This window comes from Dermacentor albipictus, chromosome 3 (assembly GCF_038994185.2).
Source record: "Dermacentor albipictus isolate Rhodes 1998 colony chromosome 3, USDA_Dalb.pri_finalv2, whole genome shotgun sequence".
Classification (NCBI taxonomy): domain Eukaryota; kingdom Metazoa; phylum Arthropoda; class Arachnida; order Ixodida; family Ixodidae; genus Dermacentor; species Dermacentor albipictus.
Window position 1 is genome coordinate 193,344,079 of NC_091823.1, and position 26,397 is coordinate 193,370,475.

General features: G+C 48.6%; 1 protein-coding gene across 2 annotated transcripts in view; it reads right to left on the reverse strand.

Moving 5' to 3' along the window:
• LOC139057688 (adenylate cyclase CyaB) overlaps positions 1-24,697 on the reverse strand; it is a 153,206-nt gene extending 128,509 nt beyond the window's left edge. Inside the window, exon 1 of one of the 2 annotated variants that reach the window (XM_070536413.1) lies at positions 24,555-24,697. The gene's annotated coding sequence lies outside the window, so the exon portion shown is untranslated. The remainder of the gene's footprint in view (positions 1-24,554) is intronic. The other variant, XM_070536414.1, reaches the window with a different exon arrangement.
• Between the last annotated feature and the right edge of the window lie 1,700 nt (positions 24,698-26,397).

The window sequence follows — 26,397 nt, forward strand, 5'->3', positions numbered from 1 at the left end:
CCCGATTAATTCGCAGTGCAAGTTACGGCGACTGTCATTGCAAACAGGCGGGGCACTGTCCAATCTGCTTGCGCTGCTGGTTGTCACTTGTTACTAGACCGCCAAGTGCGACGTAGGCGAGCACTGTGCCTGAAGTCGGATAGCTGAATGTGCTGTAATCGACCTGTATTGCGTGAATGCCCACTGTTGTCATGTGTATCTTAGCCAATGTAGAGTGCATTGTCCGAACCTTATGCGGTGATTGAATGCAGAGTCTAATTTGAAATGGTTACCGTGCTATGTTTCTTCGATGTGGCGACCTGGTCAGCTGCATGGGCAACAGTCTCCCGAGGTAACCGTCTGCTCCTGCAGTCCACACAGCGACAAAGACTCCCAATTTACATGCACCGTAATTGGTGCTCTCCTAATTCGACCTTTCCTGCTGCAGCCGCGGACAAATTGTGCTTGCGGGCCTTCATCGGCCATGATGTGGCCCCTATTGAGAATGTGGGGCACCAAGTATGAGTTACACATTAGCGGCCCCCGAAACAACAAAGAGAAACGTGCAGGTTGGAAAGGAGGTAACGCCAAAATGCCGACCAGGCTATGTCGCTGTGTTGGTTGCAGCAGCAGATGCCTTGCGTCACCCGATTGCTTCGCAATGCAAGTTACAGCGACTGTTGCCGCAAACAGGTGGTGCACTGCCCAATTTGCTTGTGCTACTGATTGTCGCTCGTTACCAGATCGCCATGTGCGACGACAAAAGTGAGAAGTTTTTGAGCTCGCGTTAACGGCTTCAGCGCATCTCGAAATGCAAATTTTATTTCTGCTCTTGTACGAGAAGGTGCACTGCTTTTCTTCTGCCAATAAAGTCGCACGTCCTGTTCACTCACTTGTGGCTTGTTCGTATGAGCGTCAGTAGAGGCGCTTTAGTCTCCTGGCGATTAAAACGCAGCAGCTGAGGCATGCCGCTAAGCCGAGGCTAGCACGGCGCGTACCCAACCGGTATAAAGTGGCCACATTGGATTTTGCGCTTAAAAAAAAAAAAGACATTTCCGCTTCCTGTTTAAGTAGCGCCATCAGTCAAACCCCCTGCTAAGTTCCATGCGCTGCCGCTTCTTATTTTCGAACCACTGTGGAAGGTACAGTTTCCCTTCCCTGAAGTTGGTTCTTTATTGCCTCCACGCGTGCATCTGGTTGTAGGTTCTGTGTTACTTGGCGGAAAGCTGCGAGTAGTGGTGGTGCGGCAGTGCAGCCTTCGCCTCGGTGAGCTCTGGCAGTACAAAATCTGCGTTGTGTGACCCATGTTTCCTTGACACTTGAAATGTCGAAGTGGCATAGCGCCTCGGCAGCGAAGTTCTGCGAACCACAATGCCATGGCGTGCGTTGAATCTCTGGCCCACGCCGACCGCTGGTCGTGTCTCCGCAGTGGGTTCAGTATTTGTAGGCTAAAAGCCGTGCAGTAGTAGTGGTGTGGCATGTCGCTTTTAAGTCTCGGTATACTCCGATGGTGTGAGATCCGTATTTCTGAAGAATTCAATGGTGTTGACGATTGAAATATTCAAGTGGCGTAGCGCCTCGGCAATGCAATTCGCGAACCGGCGCCGTGCGGCAGCGTCGCCGTGTTCGCCCCTTTTCGGCAGCGTCATCACATCGCACATGCACCTTTACTTGACGGGACTCGTAGGCGGAGGTATCGTACGTGTTTTTCGCCACGACTTACGTAATATAATGCTTAAGGTAGTGTTTGCTCACAATTGTTCACGCGTCCGAAATGGGGCAGCACAAATTTTCAATCGTGTTCAGCGCTAGTGCGCTATCCGTGACTTCATGTGATTTACTTTTATTGTGGGCTTTACTACAATTATCGCGTGGTGCTGTGAACATAACGGAGCTTTAGTGACATCACATGATCTGCCGGAATTCTACGAAATGCAGAGATGTTTAATATTATTGGTACTGAGGGTGCGATAAGCACAGTGAGGTGGAGCTTAATACTGTGCCCTGTGATGTTCAGCTGTATCTCTACCAGTTTTTCGCGCTCTTAGTTTTAGGAACCGGGCACAGGGTTCTGTTCAAAGTTGGGACGAATGAATGTGTATATACGTGTGCAATAACTTCACCGCAACACATTTGTTACCTTCAAGATACTGCCCCGCCTGCTTTACTATAATCTCAGGTGCTCTCGAACTCTCTATTTGCCGCTATTTTTATTTTCACATGCTTCATGGTCCTACCGCAATACGTATAGTGAGGTGAAGCTTATTAATGTTGCCAAATGCTTTGACAGTGTCAGACCTAACAGTTTTAGAATGACATGGCCAATAGAACAGCCCACACCTTCACTTTAACAATTTTATTGTGACTGTCAAACTAATCTTACGGCACAGAAAAACAATGTAAACACTTCAAGAGTTGATTAACAAGTAATACTGGAAAGTACAAGTCTAGTGGCAAAGGGTGTGGTGAAGTGCTTTAAACATTAGACCAACACACCTTAAGTGCTTAAACATTTCTAGCATATTGATGCAGGTTGATCAGACTTACTACGATATTGGTTGCTTTACAATGAAAATAATAGTACTGCATAAGAGGACGCAAGCGACTCGGGTGCTGCTTGGTTATGCAAACCACATGGGGGCCAGAATTACCCCAACATGGTGCTTGTTTACGCATGCTGCTTGCATCCACTAATCTAACGCTCTGTAATATCAGCAGCATAAAGAGAGGCTGTAAAAATATGGCTTTGAATTTCACAACTCCAAATTTTTTTCTTCTGTACTCGTACAACCTACGGTTTCGTGACAGCATCTGCTAGCTCATCGCCCATCCCCTTTTATTTTGTCTGGTCATTCTACATTTTTTTCTATAAATAGGCATGAACTTATCCTGTGCAGAGCTTACTGCAGAGAGCATAGGTGATGTTCCCAATTGGTGTAGGATTTTTATATACACTATGTACTGGCTCAAAGAGGCTCAAAACACTACAATGGAAGCTTCTAGAAGAAAAGGTGTCTGGAAGAAAAAAAAAGCTGTGCTGCAACCATCTTGGCAACATCTTGTCCCCTTAATAAAAATTGTGCTTCCGTATCAACTTCAGCCTTCCAGTTTAGAGTAAAGTACCACTGCACTTATGAAGAACGAATCAATTCTCAAAGAGCATGTGCAGTCCAGCCAGAAGCATAGGCATGAATCTGCATTGTGCTCCTGCATTGAAGGTGAATAATGCGTTACAAAACGGCAAATGTGCCTTAGTAAGCTTCCCTGCAATATGAATTTGTAATGTACAAAGAACTGTCAATGAAGCTTACCAAGAGCACAGATGCACTTGCAAATAATATCACAATTGAAAATAATGAGTAAACCTATGTGCCCTTTCCACTCTTAGTATGCTTTATTGCACAATGCTTATTTCCACCCCTGTATTGCGGCGTAGCAAGCTACGAAAGAAACGTTGCATAATTGAGATTTTTAAGATTACCTTTTTTGCAATACACCTGTCTTCTGCGGTGAAGCCTAAGCAATGTACTGCGGTGAAGCATACTAAAAGTGGAACGGGGCCACTGTCCTTCGACATAAAAAGAGTTTCCAAAAGAGGGTTGTAGCGCCGAAAAACACAACACACAGCAAGCGAGACGGGGCAGGCGCATGCTGTGTGTTGTGTTTTTGGCGCTACAACCCTCTTTTGGAAACATGCACCAACTATCCCCCCAACAAGTATTACTCATAAAAAGAGTTCTTTAATTATACACTCGCGCAACCGCCGCCTCTCAGGTCGCCTGAGTGGACATACTATGCTGGGTGATAGCGGCCCCCTCCCACTTTTAGTATCCTTCAGCGCGTAACCCCAATGTACTGCGGCGAAGAAGCAGTACATTTGTATTGAGTGAATAAACAAATGGTTTTTACAACAGTACAGAAATAAACGCGCACCATGCATCAGTCTACCACACGGAAGAGTGTCGCAACAAAAGGTAGCCGATTCACACAGGCTGTGTGTCCCACTTATCAGTCGTAAAGGGTATTATGGGTAATTCAAAATTTCAGACACACAGAAATATGTTTATGTGTTTACATTCGTACTCCTTGCGTAATAAGACTGCCAGAACTTCCACAAAAGAAACAAGAAAGGGGCTGGCAGATGGAATGGCACACTGTGGTATAAACTTTTTTAAACAGGGTTGAAGTACCTCAGACAGGCTGGCCAACGTTTCGATAGGTGGACCTATCTTCGTCAAAGGCGGCCTCGTCATCCTCGGCGTGTTAGTTTTAAAGGGTTAGTGCAGTGACGTCACGTGCGGGTGTTGTCGCTGGCGGCTGGTTTTAAAGAGAGAGATTACAAGAGGGAACAGGCGCTGTCGTCCTACGTCTGTGAGCCTCATTCTCAAGACGAAGGGACAAGAGCGTGAGAGCACCCCCCTGCTTTTTTTTTCCTTCTTTTCCCCTTTTTTCTGCTTCTATTTCTTTTCTTTCCTCCCCGCGTGCCCACTCTCATGCTCTTGTCCCTTCGTCTTGAGAATGAGGCTCACAGACGTAGGACGACAGCGCCTGTTCCCTCTTGTAATCTCTCTCTTTAAAACCAGCCGCCAGCGACAACACCCGCACGTGACGTCACTGCACTAACCCTTTAAAACTAACACGCCGAGGATGACGAGGCCGCCTTTGACGAAGATAGGTCCACCTATCGAAACGTTGGCCAGCCTGTCTGAGGTACTTCAACCCTGTTTAAAAAAGTTTATTCCACAAAAGAAAGTAATTTACAACACACAAACGCAAGGATAGGATAGGAATAAACTTTATTTGTCCAACGGTTGTTGATGTTGGTGCCCGGGGATGGGCTGCCAGGGGTCCATCACCTGAGGAAAATCTTTCGAGATCCCCGGCAACGGCCCTGGCCCGCTGGACGGCCCACTCCTGGTCTTCGGGTGCCTCGCTGAGGAGGGCGGCTTGCCATCTCTCAGCGAGGCGCCCCGCTTCAGAGGGTTCTGCTCTTGTATTCCCCCTTCCTCTTTGTCCTTGTTCCACGTGGCGTCGGCATTCCCAAAGCTCATGAGCCATATCGGCCCGTTCGTGCTCGCACCACAGGCAGCCGGGCGACGGGTGCAGCGCGGGCCACAGGCGGTGCAGGTAGTAGGGGTTGGTGAAAGTGCCCGTCTGCAACCATCTCAGGTCGACCGCCTGGGACCTGTCTAGGCGCCCGTGGGGTTGCGGATATTTTCTTCGTTCTTTCCTATAGTGACCTAGCACCTCCCGGTACGTTGCCGGAAACTCCTTGACATCGCAGTCGGCGTCCTCGTGATCCCCAGCTCCGTCCGCCACGATTTGTGTTGTATTGGTAACAACAGCGGCCGCGCCAGACGGGGTGGCAGGCGCCGTCGCCGTCACTCCTCCGCTAGGGTCCCGCACAACAACGGCAGCAGCTGCCCTCTGGGTGACCGCGTCGCGGCGGGTAAGCTGCCTCGCGACGAGGTGGGCGCGCTCGTTGTGGTTGGGCGGAGTGTCGTTGCGTCTTCGGCCGTTAGCATTGTTGGTGTCATTATTGTCGTGGCTGTTGTTCTTACTGCCAAGCTCCCCGACGTGCGCGGGGAACCACTTGAGGGACTTGTTTGTAATCGTGCCGGATCCGAAGTCCCCGGCCCGGGCGTTGAGCATGCGTGCCACATCCGCGGACACCCAACCTTTGGCGTAATTCCGAATCGCTGATTTGGAGTCGCTGATGATAAGGTTATCCTCCGCACCTCCGTGGAGTACCGCAAGGGCTATGGCCATCTCTTCCGCTGCTTCGGCAGACGGCAGCCTCGCTGATGCCGTGACTCGGATCGTTCCCTTTGTATCTACGACTGCCATGGAGAAGGCGGGCGCCGCTGCCGTCGGCCGGCCGTGTCGATGTTGCCGTTGTTGCTGCTGCCGTTTTTGTCGTAGTAGCAGTAGTGGTGGTGGTGCTGGTAACTGCGGTTCGTCTCGCACATTCCCTTGTAGCGGCGGTGGTGGTCGACGTTCCTCGTCGCCATCAGAGTCACCGACTGGCCGCGGGTACCTGGCTGCATCGACGAAGAGGACGCCTTCTTGTCTTCCATGCTTCTCGAGGATTGCTACCGCCCTGCGTATACGTCTTTGCACGTCATGCAGCGGGTGCTATTCTTCGGCATGTTTTCCGTCTGTATGGCGTCCCTGACTTCCGGTAGCAGTGATTCTTTCAGTCCACGCGCCTCGTGATATCGAATCCCGAGCAAGTCTAGGATTCGTCTTCCCGTTACGGTGCTCGACAGCCTCTCCAGCTACGCGATTCTCTGCGCCTCGGCGATCTCCTCGAGCGTGTTGTGTACGCCCAACTCGAGGAGCCTGTGGGTTGGCGTGTACTGGGGCACTCCCAGGGCGGTCTTGAACGCCGTGCGGATCGCCACGTTCAGCTTGTCGGTTTCGCTCCTGTTCGAGTCGGCATATGCGGCGACGTACGCTATGTGGCTCAGCGCGTACGCCTGTATCAGCCTCGTAACGTTGTGTTCTTTCATTCCTTTCCTCTTGTTCGCGACCCGCCGCACGAGGTGTGTGGCGGCGGCCACTTTCTTCTGCAGTCGGGCAACCAGCTCGCGGTTGGCACCGTTCTCTTCCAGCCACAGGCCGAGCACTCGCAACTTGGACACCGTCGGTATTCGGATCCCCTCCCTCGTCGTGACGCAGACGCCCAAACGACGAGCGTCTAGCACGGCCTGCGGAAGGGGCCCTTTCTTGCGCGGCCTGTGGAGCAGGATCTCCGACTTGTCGGGTGAGCAGACAAGTCCCTTGTCCTCGAGGTGCCGCTCCACCTCCCGGACGGCCCGCTGCGGTCGGTCTTCCATTTCGCCGACGCTCGTGTTCTCCGTGGTCCACACCGTCACGTCATCTGCGTATATCGTATGATTGATGCCCTCCATCGCGTCAAGGCGCTCCGGCGGGCCGATCATGACGAGGTTGAAAAGCATGGGGTGAGTACGGAGCCCTGCGGCGTTCCCGCACCACCCATTCGGACCGTTCGTGGTGAGGCCCCGTCGATCTTGACTGTCGCCTCGCGCTCATTCAGGAAGCTGCTGACATATCGGTGGAACCTCGCCCCGAGATCAAGTCGGCTGATCTTGTCCACTATGGCCATGTGCTTCACAGTGTCGAAGGCGCTCTTGAGGTCTAGCCCGAGTAGCGCACGCACGTGTGTGCTCGGAGCGTTCACGACCTGTTCCTTGATCTGCAGCATGGCTTCCTGCGTTGAACGTCCCTTCCGGAAACCGATGATGTGGGTGCCGAAGGCGTCCTGCTTCTCGAGCAGCGTCGTCACCCTGTTAAGGCAGGCATGCTCCATCACTTTCCCGACGCAGGACGTGAGAGAGATCGGCCGCATGTTTCGGACCTCCAGCGGTTTGCCCGGCTTTGGTATCAGTATAACGTCCGCGGTCTTCCACTCTTGCGGAATTTCGCCCTCCTTCCAGCACGCGTTGATGTACTCGCAGAGCTTCTCGATGGCGTCGTCGTTCAGGTTCCTCAGGATTTTGTTGGTGATCCTGTCAGGACCGGGCGCCGAGTTGGTCTTCAGTAGCTGGAGGACCGTTCTAATTTCCTGCACGGAAAAGTCCGCGTCCAGCTCCTCGTTGGGAGCCCCGCAGTACTCTGGGTGACTCCGCCCTTCCGGGCGTGCGAGGTGCGTCTGCACGATCTCTTCCGCGAAGGCCTCTCGGTCGTCCTTGTACTTGTGTCGCAGCTTGGCCATCTCTGTGCGGGTCGCCGTTCTGGTGCTTGCCGGGTCGAGTAGGTGCCTGAGAATCTTCCAGGTGCGTCCAGCGCTCATGTTCCCGTTCATCGTGTCGCACAGCTCCTGCCATTCTTGCTCGCACAGGCGGGCGCAATGCGTCTCGATCTCCCGGTTGATTTCGGCGATCTTCTTGCGTATCTTCCTGTTGAGTTTTTGCCTACTCACTCTTCGCTGCATGGATTTCTTGGCCGCAACAAGATGTGCCAGCCGGCTGTCCACTCTGGACGGTTGGGGAGCGCCGTCGCCCACGGCTCTGCGGGACCTGTCTGCCCCTTCTTTGGGTGGTTCTTGTCGCCAGTCCCTCCATTCGACCTCATCGGTGGCTTTCTCTACGTCCGCGAGTAGTACTCTGCACCATTCGCTGATGTCTTCGATCGGGCCCTCCTTCTTGTCTTGCTCTCTATTTTTCCGGAATCTGTCCCAGTCTACATACGATTCTCGCCTCCACAAACGCAAACACAAACGCAAAGAACACAGACATATGTCTCGTTTTCAACTCGGTCGTCAGGAAAATGACATGTAGCACGCAAAAATGCGAACATGCTGTGTGTTAACGTTGTTAACTTTATACTAGGCAAGGAGCACACCACAATCCCGCGACAGCCGCTAATGAGATCAAAACAGAAGCACATATCTGTGAACGTGCAAATGGAGACCCTAAGCCACTCGCTCCTCCACCACCCCCGCTGCATGGCTGCACCACTCGTTTCAAGCACAGCTCACCAAACACACATTCAGCACTGGGCAGTGGGCGGGTAACACTGAACTTAATGTCACACATTACTTCCCCCTTCCTTTGGCTTCTGGATTGGATTGGCGAGGCTCGCTACGTGCTTACGCGTGCTTTTCTGAGCGCAGATTGATGTGCGCCTGGTTTCTGCACTAGGCTTTTATACAGTCGCTTTTTCGAGCGACTCTGGCTTGATTCGGTGCGGCTTGGTGCAGGCGCACATACTTGGTGTGCGCCTGCTTTTTTTTGCGCTGGTCTTCGAACACATCGCTCGCTGCTCGCGCTTATATATAAGGAAGTGCTGCGCCGCGGGCATACCGTGTATGTAAGCGCGCCAGAAAACTGCGCCTTGTTTTCCAATACTTTGTCATGTACCTTACCACTGGGTAGCACCGAGCGATCGCTTCTAACAAACGCAGAAATGAGTCCTTGCAGCGCGTGTGGCCATTAATTGACTCCCACCACAGCCATGTGAGGTGCGACTCCAGCAGCGGTGCAGTTACCCTGCAGCCGGCGGAGAGGAGGTGGCGCTTCAGTTTATTAACTTGCTAGTTTTTGCGTGTGAACGCCCGGGATAGCTCGTGAGGTCATGCGGGACGAGCTGCTGGCGCGACACCCACTCGGTGGCCCCGAAGGATTGTGCAAATTGATGAATGCCTCCTTCGCGGCAAGCGAAAACACAATCGAGGCCGCCTGATGACGGGCGACAAGGTTCCGCCGAGCCGGCAAAATCACGGCCGCATTGCAGACCTTGGACCATGGGTATTCGACATGACCTGCGTGACCTCCGGGCAGTTCCGACTACTCAAGGTCGACAGACGAGACGCGGCGACGCTAGGCCCCATTATTGCAGCCAACGTTGAACCGGGGACCACCATCCACAGTGATGAATGGGCTGCATCCCGAACTTAGTGGATGCTAACGGAGTGAGCCTCAATCTGCAATGGGAAACTAAACCAGACAGCATGAAATTTGTGGACCCGATCACGGGCGTTCACACGCAAAAAATGGAAAGTTATTAAAGAGTTTTAGTGTAGGGGACGCAAGCGGCTTGCGTACGCAAGAACTAGGGGCGACGGTACTGCGCATGCGCAGACCGCTACGTCTACTTGCGTCTTTGGGTTGTTTGGCCGGTCGAAAACATCGCTGCCCCTAAGTGGTCACGTTACCCACGTGACTCTCGCGGTGTAGGAGAACTTACGAGTAGCTAGCGGGTAGATAATCTAATAAATCTTTCACCAAGTGTCGACAGACGTCGTTTTTATATATATTAGAGAGGTTTAGCATGTCCGGTATGCGGATAAACGCAGTTGGGGCGGAGCCATAAAGGGGAGCGTCTTGCATGATGCATCCACCTGGCGCCGTAAAGCTCAAACTGACAAAATCAGCTAATATTGCTGTAACCAAGTCTATTCTACTTCGCTGCTGGTGTAAATTTTCGGCACTGGCGTAATTGTGTTGCTGCAAACATTTATACCCGCAGCAATGTAAAATACACTTGGCTACTGCTATATTAGCTGTTTTTCTGCTTGAGCTTTGCGCCACCAGGTGGCAACACCATGCAGGCCACTCTAGTTCATAGCTCCGCCCCAACGCCCCAGCCTGCGTTTACCCGATTACCGGACACTCTAAACCTCTCTATTACCTGCTTTCAATAAGAATAGTTTTATGTGCTTTACTTCATATGCTTGATTTCATGTTTTAAAAAACGATAACGCATCAAAGATCAGACGTTGATGGCGCTGCGAGCGCATGCGACCTCACTGCGGCTTGCGTTTGGGGCGGGCCGCTAACCTATAACGTGTTTCTGCTTGCGTACGCAAGCAGAAACGTGTTATAGGTTAGCGGCCCCAAACGCCAACCGCAATGAGGTCGCATGCGCTCGCAGCACCACCAACGTCTGATCGTTCCTGCGTTATGTTATAAAATATAAAATGAAGCATACGAAGTAAAGTACATTAACCTCTTTTTATTAGAAGCAGTTAATAGAGAGGTTTACAGCGTCCGGTAATCGGGTAAACGCAGGCCGGGGCGTTGGGGCGGAGCCATGAACTAAAGCGTCCTGCATGGTGCTGCCACCTGGTGGCGCAAAGCTCAAACAGACAAAAACAGCTAATATTGCAGTAACCAAGTGTATTTTACTTTGCTGCGGGTATAAATTTTTGGCAGCAACACAATTAAGCCAGTGCCGGTAATTTACACCAGCAGCTAAGTAGAACAGACTTGGTTACAGCAATATTAGCTGCTTTTGTCGATTTGAGCTTTGCGCCGCCAGGTGGATGCACCAAGCAGGACGCTCCCGTTTATGGCTCCGCCCCAACACCCCAACTGCGTTTATCCGAATACCAGACACGCTAAACCTCTCTAATACACATAAAAACGACGTCTGTCGACACTTGGCGAAAGATTTATTAGATTATCTACCCGCTAGCTACTCGTAAGTTCTCCTACACTGCAAGAGTCACGTGGGTAACGTGACCTCTTAGGGGCAGCGATGTTTTCGGCCGCTCCAACAACCCAAGGACGCAAGTAGACGTAGCGGTCTGCGCATGTGCAGTAACGTCACCCCTAGTTCTTGCGTACGCAAGCCGCTTGCGTCCCCAACACTAAAACTCCCTATTGGCATGCAGAAAGTGAAGCGCCACCTCCTCTCCGCCTGGAGTCGCACCTCACATGGCTGTGTTGGGTAGTCAATTAATGGCCACACGCGCTGCAGACTCATTTCTGCGTTTGTTAGAAGCGATCGCTCGGCGCTACCCAGTGTGAAGGTACATGACAAAGTAATGAAAAACAAAGCGCAGTGTTCTGACCCTTTGCTTTTGTATGAACGTGTCCCGGCATTGCTGCGCGCTTACGTACACGGTACGCCAGCGGCGCAGCGTTTTCTTATATATAAACGCGAGCAGCGAGCGATGTGTTCACAGACCAGCGCAAGAAAGCAGGCGCACACCAAATATGCGCGCCTGCACCTAGCCGCCCCAAATCAAACCAGAGAAAAGGAAGCAGCGATAAGCGATCGTACAAAAGCATAAAAGCCTAGTGCAAAAACCAGACGCACACCAATCTGCGCTCGGAAAAGTGATGGTGTAAACACCTAGTGCAGAAACCAAGCGCACATCAATGTGCGCTCGGAAAAGCGCGCGCAAGCACGTAGCGAGCCGCGCCAATTCAATCCTGAAGCCAATGAAGAGGGGGGGGGGGGGGAGTAATGTCTGTCCCAACCACTGGCACGCGCCGAAAGCTTCGGCGCGCGCTGGCAAGCGAACGCGTCGCTTCGCTTCGGCTGGAGGGAAAGGGCGCGCAACCACTGGAGACAAGCTCCGACGCGCGCCGAAGCTCGCTCCTCGGCTGCGGCGCACTGTTGCTGGACTATTCCGTCTTCATCCGTCGAAGTCCGGCCTAAAACAGCCTGCTGTAAACTAAGCTTGAAACAATAAGTTAGTGATCTGTATGTGCCTTTAGATATAAAAAACACGTTTGAATAATGAATATACACCTGCCGCAACAGTTTGTTCTTATTTTTGAAGTAACAACAGTGTACAAAATATCGACATCAGCGCTCGCGCGTCGTCTGTCTGCAAGATCGCTTTGCAAACACCTGCACGACGATGCCATATATCAAAAACTGTTGCACCATTTCATTTTTTGGTAGCTTATTGCACAGCCAACTATGTCAGAATTAGGCGTGCAATGTATAACTGAAAAAAATCTGTGTTGGAAATATTGCCACGTAGTAGTGACGATAAATAAATAGTACCGGCTCAATCGCAACGATAGCGGCGAGCAATGTCGGCAATCGTAGAAAATCTCATCTGCGGGTCAAGCGCATCGGTTTGCATACGGCAGTCGTCGAAAGTTACAGCCTATTCGCTGGTGCCCGCGCGCCTTCCAGAAACTACAACACAATTCGTGTCGCGTAGGCAATCAGATTAGCAAGGTTTGTCGACAACAGACAGAACCATCGATAACATTCGCGAAACTTCCGATGCGTTCAGGCGCATCCTGCACCGAGCGATAACGTTTAACAATTTTTAGCCGGTGAAATACGGTAACCGGATATAACGCATCCGTGTCAATATAATTATGCTTGTTGGTGCATGAGAGAAACGTGAAAAAGTGGGTTCTGAGAACATCAGCAAAACAGAATTGAAACACCTGTAGCACTCACAAAAAGAAAAACACACACACACAATAGCTAAAATATATGTAATTCTTATCTTATCCCCCAACAATTCTTGATTCTGCCAAATCTAGCCCATGGAGCACCTCTATTATTCTAGGTTGCTTTGATGCATCAACACCGCATCCGGAGGCCTTCACATTGAGTGTATTGCTACAAAACATTTTCACAGTGTAAGGGCCATGTTCTTTTGTAACTGGTTTCCACATATTAAGTTTGCCTTTCTTTGCATTAATGAGATGACATACCGTCAGATAATACAAGCTTGAGAATTAGAGGGTTTTAATAGGAGTCTTTCGTTGCCCTTTGCCAAGTCGTACTATTGAAGCACTTATTCGAATGTATGGGAGCAGCTCATTTGCATAGTATAAGAAATATATAAACAGGTTATTTTCACAATTTATACACTTCGTCACCACAAAAAGAAAAATTGCAGTTTATTGTTTTCAGCCTGCTATGATGTTTTGACTGAGGAAGATATAATCAATTTGTTCTGCGAGGCACGCAATAATTGCTGTGGCATATTATTTTATTGCACAACACTGCATACAGTAGCCAGCCATTATTAAACCTCAGAAGAAATTAATTGCACAATGCATATGATCAGGCACATAGCATATTATTGCACTTTCTTAATTCATGCCAGAATGACGACCACAGGCGTCCTTTTCCAACAAGGTCAGCATCCATCGTGCCTCCTTACCATCAGGCTTCACACCCTCAGCTCGTTCAACCTCACCTTTGTGGTGTTTAAAACAACCTCAAGTGCGTCTTACGGTTCCAGGGATAAGAAAGAAGACCGCCCTGCCTACCTTGGCCTTGAAGCAAGCAGCTCTGGATTGTTTGCACACTTTCTACTTTGATCCGAGTCCGCATATATACAGATGGTTCTTCCACTTAGACCAGCTCCACCAGCACAGTGGTTATACCATCACGATCACTAAGAATCCAATACAAGATTTCTCACTTGACAACATCGACTGGTTCGGAGCTTGTTGCCCTCCGAGGTGCCGTTGATTATATTAATAATCAACCGGCTAATCGGTGGGCAATATTCTGCGATTCAAAGGTGGCCTGACAATGTCTTCTGTCATCTCTTCGTCGCGGGTCATGTGAACAACTCGTGTCGGAGATACGAGAAATGCACCATCACATGATCATGAAAGGACACGACGTCGTGTTTCAGTGGCTGCCTGGTCATTGCGGTATCTCCGGCAACGACCTCGCTGACGAAGCTGCTAGGAAAGCCCACGAAGGAGCAACCCTTGTTTCTGTACCTTTATCGCGGAGCGACGCAGCCCAACACTTAGGCAAGCTAGCACACTCTTTTGACATTGGAAAAGTGGCACACACCTGAATTCACTCAACATTGATTGCATTCCCTCGATCCCTCTATGCAACTGCGGCTGTTACCAGGTCTTCTGCCAAATGAGGAAACAGTGCTGTGCCGCTTACGTTTGGGCGTCGCATTCACCAGTGCATATGCATTTTTGATTGGAATGGCTGATAGCGCCGAGTGCAATGCCTGCGGTGTCGAGGAAACCATAAAACACCTAATGTGCTACTGCCCATCTTTTGAAGATGAAAGGCAAGACCTCTGCAGAGCTCTCAATCAGCTAGATGGAAAGCCGTTCACCTTCAACAAGATCTTGGGACCATGGCCTCGCATATCGCACCTACAAAAGGCCACAAAAGCGCTGCTGCGATATTTGAAAGATACCAGATTGAGTCAGTGTCTGTGATCCAGACTGAGTGACCGACTAATATCCCCAGTGGACTTTGTCTTCTTTTAATCTTTCCGTCCCCCTTTCCCTTTCCCCAGTGTAGGGTAGCCAACCGGGCTCAGGCCTGGTTAACCTCCCTACCTTTCATCTATCATTTTCTGTCTCCCTTCTTAATTCATGCCCTTTCTTTAATTGCACGAAAGCTGCTGCACTAAAATAGTATACTAGTACATACTTAAAAAGCACAATTTTATACTACGGTAATAATCAATCATTCAAATTTTTATTGTAGTGCCCTGGAACAGCTAGAGAGCCTTTGTACTGGTGCACTTAACGAGCACTATGTGAGACAAAATGTAGAGAAAACATGAATGTAGTAGAAAAAAAATGGAAGATAGAGAAACAAATAGGGAAAAAATGAAATGCGGAAACGTAAGAGGGAGTTAATCCTACGTGATTATCTACAGATACACAAAACACACGAAATGAACTCTGAAGTATGTTTTGGAGTCGAGTCTTATTAGCACAATCTTGTAACAAGCCCAGGCAACGAATCTGGAATGCTACCTGGTATACTGTTGCTGCACAAACAAATGCATATGATCAAGAAGCTTTAAGGAATGTATAATGTCATGGACCACCTTATACAGGAACAAAAGGTGCGATTAATTAAGACTTGAATCTAGAGGTGCAAGTTGAAGTATATTTGAGAAGGCTCAACTGTGGTCGCCAGAATGGCAAAAGTGGTGCTTAAAGATAGAAGAAGAACAAAACTTTATTCGTAGAAAGAACTTCGTTGCCCCTAAAACGGGGTAACGCCGTGTGGTCGGGCCCCTATTCCAAGGCACCGCTGGCCCTCGCCATCCTTTCTGCCCTGCGGACGAGCCTGAGCTGATCCCCAAGGGCGGAGCTGGATAGCAATGCCTCCCACCTCGCTCTCGTGTTATTATCTTCTTGTTCTTCTGTGTGAGCTGTGCACTCCCATGTGATGTGGTAGAGCGTTGGTGTGCTCCCACACCACGGGCATATGTCCCTGTATGCTGTTGGGTAGTACATATGCAGTTTATGTAGGTTTATGTATGTGTCTGTTTGGAGCCTGCGTAACGTCGCTGAGTCCATGGCTGAAAGGTTCCTATGCGGGGCTGGGTAGAGCCTTCTGATTTCCCTGTAGTGTTGCAGGATCGCTTTAGAACTTGGATCGATGGGTGTCGGGTCCTCCACCATGTTGCCATGGGCAGCTCGGCACTTAGTAAAACCTCGAGCCACCTCATCTGCATGGAGGTTCCCAGTAACACCCTCGTGTCCCGGGGCCCATGTTATCGTTTGGGTATACCTGACGTCAAGGTCTCTGTTGATTTCGGTAAGTATCCGGCGTGCCCTCGCGCTGATCTGTCCCCTCTGATAGTTTCTACATGCGGCCTGAGAATCTGTGACTATTGTTAGTGGAGCATTGCGCTCTATGCCTTCTCGTATAGCTAAGGCAATGGCTATCTCTTCGGCTTCTAAAATGGTTGCTCGGGAAACCGAAGCACAGGCCGTGATTTTCCCTTTACGGTTTACGACAACTGCCACCATGTTCTTTGCGTTGGCCCGATATGGTGAAGCATCCGTGAATCGTGCAGTGTCCAAGTATTTTGTTGTTTTGTCTATGTATTCTGCTCGAGCTTTTCTCCTTCCTGCGTATAATGTCGGATCCATGTTTTGTGGTATTGGTGATACCCCATACAAATCTCTAATCTGGCAGGGTAGAGCTTTGGCGTTTTGGTGTATTTGTATGCATCCTCCAAGGCCGACTCTTAGAAGAAGAGCTCTGCCGACTGTCGTTTGCGCCAATCGACTCCTCTGCGCTATGAGTTGGGCCTCAGCCAGCTCATGAAATGTATTGTGGAGGCCGAGGGCTAGAAGCTTCTCATTTGAAGTGTTGCGTGGCAACCTCAGGGCTGTCTTATATGCCATCCTTATTATTGTATCAGCCTTTTCTTCTTCCTCCCTGTTCATGGTATGGTAAGGAAGGGAGTACATTAGTCTGCTGATGACCAGGCTTTTCACCAGTCTGAGGGTGTCTTGTTCCCCCATTCCTGTCCGATTATGAGCAACACGGGCTATCATCCGGTTAATTTGTTGCGTTGTTTTTCTGATCGTGTTTAAAGTGTGTAAACATCTGGCATTAGATTGCAGCCACATCCCCAACACTCTTACTATTGACCTCTCAGGAATAATTTTCCCATCCAGCCTGATCTCGAGTTTGAGTCTCGGGTCAGTTCTTTGTTTTTTTGTGTGTTTTTGTGAGGCGAATGAGTTCCGACTTCTCCGCAGAGCACTGGAGTCCTCTTTGCTGCGTATAGTTTTCTATTATATTGGCTGCCCCTTGGAGCTTTTCCTCCTTCTCTCCCAAGTCGCCCTTGGTTATCCATATCGTTATATCATCCGCGTATATGGAATGGTGGACGTCGGGGATTTCTTGGAGTTTTTTAGCTAGTCCAATCATGGCTATGTTGAAGAGTGTAGGCGAAATCCTTTGTTGGGAGGATGAATGACTTCAGATTCATCGTTTCCTACTTTTATAACTGCTGTTCTCTGGTTCAGGAAGCTTCGGATGTACTGGTACGCCCTTTGACCGCAGCTGGTCTCTGCAAGTCCATTCAGTATCTCTTTGTGACTTACGTTGTCGAAGGCCCCTTTTATGTCGACAGCCATGACAATGTGTTCTCCGGCCTTGGGGACGTTCGTTAAGACTTCCTCCTTTAAAAGCAGGAGTATGTCCTGTGTTGACAGATGTGGTCTGAAGCCAAACATGGTATCAGGCATTAAGTTGTTTTCTTCAAGATGACGTTGGAGTCTAGTGTTTACTAATCTTTCGAACACCTTTCCTAGACATGATGTAAGAGAGATGGGCCTAAGGTTGTCTAAAGTAAATTTCTTCCCTGGTTTTGGAATCATGATTATCACAGCGTGTTTCCATTGCTGTGGTATCGTTCCTTTGACCCAATGATCATTTATAAAGTTCGTAAGGGCTGTTATGGCTTCATCATTCATGTTTCTAATCATGGCATTTGATATTTGGTCTGTCCCTGCCGCTGTGTTCCGTTTTGTACTGGCGATTGCTGCTTTAACTTCTGCTACCGTGAAGAGTTCATCCATTTCTGGGTTTGGGTGTCCGATGTAATCAGCTTGGGATGGGGGTATCGGGGCTTTGTTACCGAAGCATTTTCTAGGGACTGCCTGTAGGAGTTCTTCTTTTGTGCCTGGGTACGAGTGTAGCAATCTCTCCAAGTTCTTTTGTCCTTCGCGTCTGGTTTTGAGCGGGTCAATCATTCCTCTGAGGATGTTCCACGTTTTTGCCGTCCCTAGGGTTCCATTAAGTGATCCGCAGAAGCGTTCCCAGTTGGCTGTTGTAAGTTGATTAGCATATTCCTCGGCCTTCTGGGTTATTTCTTTGATTTTCATTTTGAGTTTGCGGTTGCATTTCTGTCGCTTCCATCTTTTGGTCAGGCTTCGTCTTGCATCCCACAGATGCAATAGGTGAGGGTCCACTTCAGGTGTATTGTCTGTCCTGGTGATGGTTTTGGTATGTTTCTGCTTTATATTTCGTATGCACTCGCACCAATTATCTAAATCATTTATGTCCGTGGTATGTTCTTTAAGTGATTCTCTGTAACGCCCGCCAGTCTGTTATTTTAGCTGTACCTATTTGTTTACGGATTTGAGCTGTGCGGATTGTGGTGCTTATAATGCAATGGTCACTGCCTAGATTTTCGAGGGTGTTGCACCACTCCGCATTTGGACAATTTTTGGTTATTGTTAAGTCCGGACTTGTGTCTGCGAAGATACTATTCCCTGTTCTTGTTGGCATTGCAGGGTCTGTTAGAAGTGTCATGCCGAGCGCTTCTATTTGTCCCATGATATTTTTGCCTTTATTGTTCTGGGTTGGATACCCCCAGCTTGAGTGCCTGGCATTAAAACCCCTCTCCTACAGAGGCATACTCTAGTAGTTGGAGGCACACAGCAGAATTTCAGAAACACAACAGGTGAGTGGAAATCATGCAATATACGGCATGCAATTCCAAGAGCGTGAAGGGCATCTTGTGTAATTACCTATGTGAAGAGAAGCTTAGCATTTTGTCGAAGTACACACCAATACCTTTCATTTCATCGACCCTAAGGAGTGGAGCATCACGTAGGGTGTATCAAAATTTCACATGGTGCGTTTTGTGCATATAACTTAATGCCATAGTGTTGGATGCATTTAAGAGTACTTATTGGTTCTGCACCAGTTTGAGAGTGAAAAAATGTGTTTTTGGAAGTCGATGCAATGGTGAACACTGTTGACAGTCTGAAATAGTCTTAAGTTGTCGGCACACAAAGTCATGCTGTTAATTTATTAAAATGCTCTTAGCACTAACAGAAAGCGAGGAATCCCATATCGATTCAAACACCTGACGCACTGAAGAGGATAGATATAGGTCGGCAGTTAGTAACTGCACATCTAGCACCTGATTTGTGCATGGGCAATGTTCATGCTACCTTCCGAGTGCTAGAAGAGGTACTAGACTTTAGGGAACTATTGAAGATGTTTGTGAGCACGAGGAACAAGTATGCTTCCATTCGTCTTAACCCTTTCAGACACCACTTTATCCCGTTGATTGAAAAGTTTCTTTCACCACATCTCTTGCATCCTCAGAATCGTAGAAAGTGTACAGCTGCAGCAAATGTTAAGAATTTTCAATTGTTTAGCGAGTTTTGTGAAGTTTACAAAATTTCGACTCCATGCGAAAACTCACTACAGGAACACAAAATATGAAAACATGTACTATCTCGTGTTTTGAAAAGCTTGAAAAGCACTTATCCAGCCACTTGACAATTATGCCTGGTGCACGACATTGTAAAAAACAATGAAAGTGAACCCGCTACATACAACATACTGACACAGAGTAACAACACCCAGCCGTCTACCTTCCCACTCATTTTGTTAAAACATTCTGCACATTATTCAAAATTGCAGTACAGTTCCAATAATAAGTGTTTCAAATGTATGAAACACATTTTAAATACCATTACTTTCATCAGTGCTTTTGCTATTGATGCACGCTCCTGCTGTGCCCAATTGTGTAGACAGTGTCTCAAAGGGTTAAGCTCTGTGGAGGAAATACGATCAACACCACAAGAAAGGGAAAGTTTAAGGCAAAGTTTAAGGCACTTCATATACTTGGAAACGAGGTTTTCATTGACTGTTAGCATACACTGTGCCAGACTGAGAAGGAAGGTTACTTGAAGCATATTTCACACCATATAGCAAACAGAAATGTTCTGCAAAGGCATCAGCAGTGTTCGAGACAACACCACTATTTTCATGAAGAAGACGTACATCTTTGGCACTCTTTTTAAAAGGGAGAGCCCACAAAGCTCCAGAAATATTTTTAATTATGTGTCACGCTGGCTTCAACACAATCTACGTGGTCAAAGTGATTATTCTAATAATAATAATAATAATAATAATAATAATAATAATCTTGGTGGTAACTTGGCACACTAGACTAAAAAGAAGGCTGATGCCTCTATGTTAGAGCATCTGATAACCAGCCATCTAGAGCAGGAATTTGCAGGATGCAGAAGACACTTCCTTCCCCTCCACGTGCACACACACTTGCTCAATAACACAGCACGGCACACATGCACGCATTCGACAGGTGCACAGCACACAGGAGTGCTAATTCAGTCTGGTTCCAAGGAAGGAGAATCCAAATCGCCAGAGGGGTGGAGAGAAAGCTTTGCATGTGAGATATAATCATGGAGTTGTGGTGTTGGGCCATAGAGGCGTGATGAGGGCTCGGGCTTTGCTGACCACTTGTTCAGACGAACTGAAGAAAGATTAGTGCTGTCCAGAGAGTCGTCAAACACCCTGCAGTATAGACTAGTGCAATGTTGCGTTGGTATTGCAGGGTGTGCTACTTGAGGGGCTTGAGGCAATCCTCGAAGGCTGGCATGAGCTTGTGACAACCGAAAAGACAAGGGTGCATATTGTCCGGCGCTGAACAAGTTTAAGTTTGGCAGCATCGCGAGTTTGGTACGGGAACTATACTGAGGAGCAGTACTCAAGTCGTGACAGAATGATAGAAGTGGAGTGCTCGGAAAACCTTAGGTCATCAGGGAAGGGAGACACGGGACACAAACCCAAGAAAGGGCCGGTGCTTACATACAGTGCTGGTGACATATGCCGAAAAATTGAGAGAACAGCTAAATGCTACACCCAGAATGGGAAGGGCCCGAACAGTCTTTATAGAAGTGCCTCCAAGGAAGAAGGTTGGACGTGAGCAGTTTCGTTGTGGCTGATACGCATGGCAGCACTTTTTACGGTGCTACTACAAAGTTTGATCCCAGTGGTTCACCTTCACGGAATGTATTTATTGTAAGCACGTATGCTGTGCATCGGCATATTGTTGTTGTGGAAGCGTTAACTTGTTAATCAAACACATTCTGCGCAGATGCATTAGTAACTTGGTTTTGAGTAGATCTTTGTCCTGACTACAATTTATAGTATCGCAGCAAGAAACATTTTAGTAGAAGCTGAAGGGATTCCAGCAGTTTAAGCATACTGACTGCACAAAACACTGATGACACCTTTTCACCTTCCCCACAATGCACTCACACCATCTGCACTTTCCATAAGCAAAAAGTGAGATAAAAAATGAATTACAGTTTCATTGACTCAGTACTTGCTGCTTATGAAGCGGGCATCGAAGCAATCGTGGTATACGCTGCTACATGCATAGGTCTTGCATGATGCAGGCCCTGCTATGCACTGCACACAGGGCACACGTTGCAAACAGATAATTTCTTTTTGCAGTGCTCAACTATAACGACACACTGACTCAAACATGACTGCGTTGTCACGTATGCTTCAGTGCGTCAGTGTTCTTGATTGCTACACGAGCGATTTATGCCCAACTAGCCCAAAAGACGGACGCACTAGAAAAGAAGTGAGTGAATGAGTACAGTGAACTTGTACTGAACTGGATTCACATGCCGAATAGAAGAGCGCAGTGTCAGCTGAAACAGGCGGCACGGCTGATTATGCAAGTACTTCCAATAGTTCGGCTACTAGTGTATTTCGCTTTCGGAAGTTATCTTTACCACTGGAAACAGCGCAGAGTTTGGCCGTTAAACTTGAATCAACCGACACCACACGAAACACGCCGCGGTTGACCAACCCAACTTCCACACGGTTCATTCACCACATCACACGTCACACGAAGTCAAGAGTGCCATATTTTAAATCACTGCAGCACCAAACGGACCTGAAAATTCATTTCCTTCGACAGAGTTTCTCAGGTGAGTTCGTTCACTCGCCAGTTACGAACTCGATGGACGCGCTAGGCCTACGCGTAACGTAAACAACATCGGCGATAGGCGAGTTGATTATCCAGACTTCGGAGCTCGTAAACGTGTTTACATTCGTTTTGAGCACAACAAAATGCACATACAACAAGCACAGACGTTGCGGCAGTCGTGATTCAGTTGGCTGTTTTAGCAGACGATCGTACCGAGCCCGGCGGAACCCAGTGCGCAGGTTGGATTAGTCGGCGTCGTTTGAAGTCGCTTCGGATCCACGTCGCACTGCCACAACCCACGGTCGTCGGCATACTATTACAACACTGTTCTTCAGGAACACTGTCGCGCGCGTCGTACGCCCAAGGAACTCGGACGATCGTTGGTGCCGTCGCCTTCGTACGGGCAGGTACGGGCGGCCATGTTAGGCCTAGTAGGCGGAGTCTCCGCAGCCTCCGATTGGTTGACGCCTGCGACTCGTCGCAGCCTCTCATTGGTGCACGCCGGCGCAGCTTCGCCGCGCGTCGGCAAACTTCAAGCATCGGCTGAAGCACGACCTACTGAACTCCAGACCTGCACAGATCTCCCTCCTCCAGCACGCCTGGTCTAGTTCGCCCCTTTCGCCGCTAGGAAAAGAACGTACGAGCGGAGTGGCGCTAGTTATAACCTGTTCGCTATCGTCTGCTTCTGCGATCTGTTCAGCGCTTGTCTTGCCATTTCGGCAGGCACAAAGCTCTTGTATTGGCGGTAAATGAATAAATTCACAAATATACAAAAGAAAACACATTTGCGAATGCTTTGCGTTTGAATAGTGAAACTACGAGAGGAGGAGCGGTGCAAGAAATGTAAACAATGAGCATAGGTGGCAGCTGCAATGCTAGATCTGTCCTGTGTGTTCCTTCTTTGTCCCTTGTTTTTGTGCGGTTACATGATGCATACCAATAATGCTAGATCGACGGCATAAATTTCCCTTCCCTAGCCTCCATAAGAGACTGGAAAAATTGTCTTAAAAAGATTCATAGGAAAATCTAGTTTTTTTCAGTTGTTTACGATAGCCTAGTGTCATAGATGACATGATAATTTACTGCTGTGTGCCGTAGTAAGAGGCAAATGACCTGGTAAAAGTATATAGTAAAAGTATTCACGAGTATAAGTCCTCCGCCCGATATGTGCAATAGATTGATCGATTCTGTTTCAAGGAAAGGTGAGCATACCTTGTTTTTATTGTCGTTGGTTGCCTAGCTTAATTAGTAGAAAGCTTACAAAAATTTAAGCGATCACTAGCGCTATAAAAGGTGCTGCACTGCAAGCCCTAAATCGTCTCACGGGATTTTTTTTCAAACTGCAAAGCTAGCTTTTCTGCGTGGTACGGCGGCAGCATAACGGTGGTGCTTAAGATACGTACGCAGTGAAGCTGTGTGTGTAATTCACTTTTTGAACTCACGACGCATTCACGGACAACTTTTAAGAGTTAAAATGAGTGGCAATCGTTCTGTAGTCGAACATTACGGTGGCTCCAAGTTTTTAAAGAGCGCAGAAGCGAATTTTTCAACGTGTACAATGAAACTGTTGTGTACTTTGCGAACTCTATACACAATGTGTTTTATAATAATCTGCTTGAAAAAGGCAATAGGAGCGGCTATTTAACGCTATTTTAGAGAGCAGCGGACTACACGCTCCGACATTTTTTAGGTTCGGGCAGTCAACTTTTGGAGCCAAGTGACCGATCAAAGCCTTGTGACATCACTGTCACTGTGTTAGCAAAAATCATCAACTAGACAAGCAGTTCGTCACAACACAACAGCTGCCGTACTAATTACAACGCCGCACAGCCGCCCACCGCGTAGCAGACGAACAGGTTATAAAAGCGCCACCTACGGCCGTCGGTTGAACGAAAGTGGGCGCAAGCTGCTCCCATAGAAGCCGGATATCTGTGCAGGTCTGGAGTTCCAGTAGATCGTGGGCTGAAGCAACGCCTCCTATAATATACTATGCCTGGAACGTGAGCCCCAAACGCGCTGCCCTTCCCTCGCCTGTACTCTCCTCCTTTTGGTACGGTGGCGAGCGCCTCTTGCGGCCAGCCCTTGTAAACACGCAGGTGGCGCGGCTACCGGGAGCGACGTCGGCAGACAAGCGGCTGGCGCGTCGTGAGCTTTCGGCGGCGGCGGCAGTTGTTGCCATGGGGACCAGTACGGTGGCGCGCGCCGTCCTGTTCCAGGCATATAGTTATAGGAGGCGTTGGCTGAAGACATAATCGCTGCACGATGTTCCGCTTCAGCGCGTTTGCGACCGACGCGTTGACGCATTTGACCCTTCGGCGCGCGCCAAAGCTTTCCAGCGCGTGCCAGTGGTTGGGGAATTATGCCCCAACCACTGGCACGCGCTGGAAAGTTCAGTGTTACCCACTCAAGTTCAGTGTTACCCAGTGGGCGGTCGACGCAGTCGCATTTACATGGCTTGTAGCGATAACAGCACATCCCTCGATGTCCGTTAAGCAAAGTCGGACACGGCGACGCCACGTTGCGGTTCGCAGAACTTTGTTGCCGAGGCGCTAGGCCACTTCGACATTTCAACTGTCAAGGAAGCATGGGTCACACAACGCACATCCTGTAGTGCCAGAGCTCACCGAGGCGAAAGCCGCACCACCACTACTCGCGGCTTTCCGCCAAGTAACACAGAACCTACAACCAACACACAAGCAACGCAAGCACAATCACATAAGCAACGTTGAACAACGCGCGGTCCGGCGAGCCGGAGAACGATCACGCCGAGAACGAACACGCCACGGCGTCGCTCGGCGCCACCATCATGCCATAGAATACAGAACCAACTTGCCTTCTCAAGCCTGCGTCCACAGAACACCTATAGAAGTCTATTTACCGCGGCACGGACTGCAATCGATACCGGTGGGCTGCTGCTTATCTCACATCAGTGAGGTCTCAAAACCTTTGATAAACGTTTTGAGACCAGGCTTCAATAATGTAAGTTTAAAAAAAAAATATCCGTTTATTTTGCAAAGTTACACGTTAACTATGTTTGACGGTTATTATGTGTACATATATAGGTCAAATAGGATTGATGCGTTCCCTTTGGAACGGGATGGTGGGATGCGCCACCAAGCCCTTGCTATTATACTGCTTAATGTCCTACCTAGGTTAAACAATAAAAAAAACACTATGAACTTTCACAACCAAACATAGAGTTTCTCACTATAACACCTAGAGGGTAATCTGGCGCCACCGTCTATGGGAGTTTCTTAAGGGGGCACCGGGGCCGGCGTGTTTCTATTTACGCCCAAGCCCAGCGCTCGACCGCTGCGCCGCCATGCGCCACTCGCGCGTACCACGCTTCTGGGTACTTTTTTCGCTGAAGCACCACGGCAAGCGCCCTAAATCCCCTAGATTCTTCTAGGTACTTGGGGGACTAGGGATGTGTTCTACGTCTGGGCGCGCAGTCTGCTTCGCCCGCTCACCAACGGCGGCCCCGCCGTTCTACGCGTTTGGGTCTTCGGCAAGAACTCCGTTGTTTTTGTGCGCATACACTGCGGGTCTACGCAGAGTGTGGAGGTCACGCAGGTAAGCATTTCCTTGTTTTTGTTTCTGAACTTGGTGTGATACTTTGGCATCGCTGTGTGGCGGCTGCGTCTTGCTGTTGTGTGGGCTGGGAGAAGGCAAACGTTATATACTGAACGCTATACTGGTGCAGTAACCCGCGTTTCTCACAGGAGATTAAGCGTACGCTTCCGTCTTTTGATGCTGGTGTCTCAGCTTCACTGAAGAAGTCGCAAATACACTGTGAAAATTGTGGCATTTCAAACAGATCAGCCCACGAAACATGCTTTTTAATTGCTAACGCGCTTCTGACTGGTGTTGTAAGTCGCGAGTCACGTTTTTCGTCGCGAAATATGTGTCCAGCCGCCAAGTTCTGCAACACCAAGTCAGAACTTAGCCGTTTTTGTAACCCACGTTGCGTGGTATACGCACCGCGTTCAACGAATTTCAATTTTTATCATAATGTGGTCTTAGTTTTATGTACCCTTCCTGTTTCATGTAGAAACGTTTTCTACGCTAGATTTCCCTATTTCACTCATGTGATTAATGGCCCTATTACTTTTTTTTGTGATCATTTTGTACCATGCTGTGCCAAAATTGATGATTTGTTTGGCTTCTATTTTCCTGTTTGAAGTACTACATTCAACCGCTGTGGTCACGGTTTGGGTCTTTTGAAAAAATTACAAGCGATTTAGTTGAAGTATGGGTTTACTCTCTTCAACTGCTAAAAAATACAATGTGTAAACATATTTTTATTTACCTTGAATTTAACTCTTTCATATAATTATTACCTGGTTGACTCTAGGTGCAGTTTTTGACGCCTTAGAGATTCTCAAGCACTGATCTATCACTTTTGCTTGACTTAATAATTGCTTTAGTGTCCCTTTAACAAGTCCTGTAACTGAAATAACTCGCCTTTTGCATGTGTCTCATCCCGTGTGCTGCAGGGCACTGCCCTCAGCCTTGTTCTTCAACTCCTTAATAATGAATTGCCACATCATATTGCTATCAAAATATGTCCTAACATAGTTGGCTGCATGCCGTACCTTGAGGCTCCATTGGTCAGATTACTTTTAAGATTGAGTTCACATACTCTCCATGTATCTGACACTGGGCAAATGAGCTCT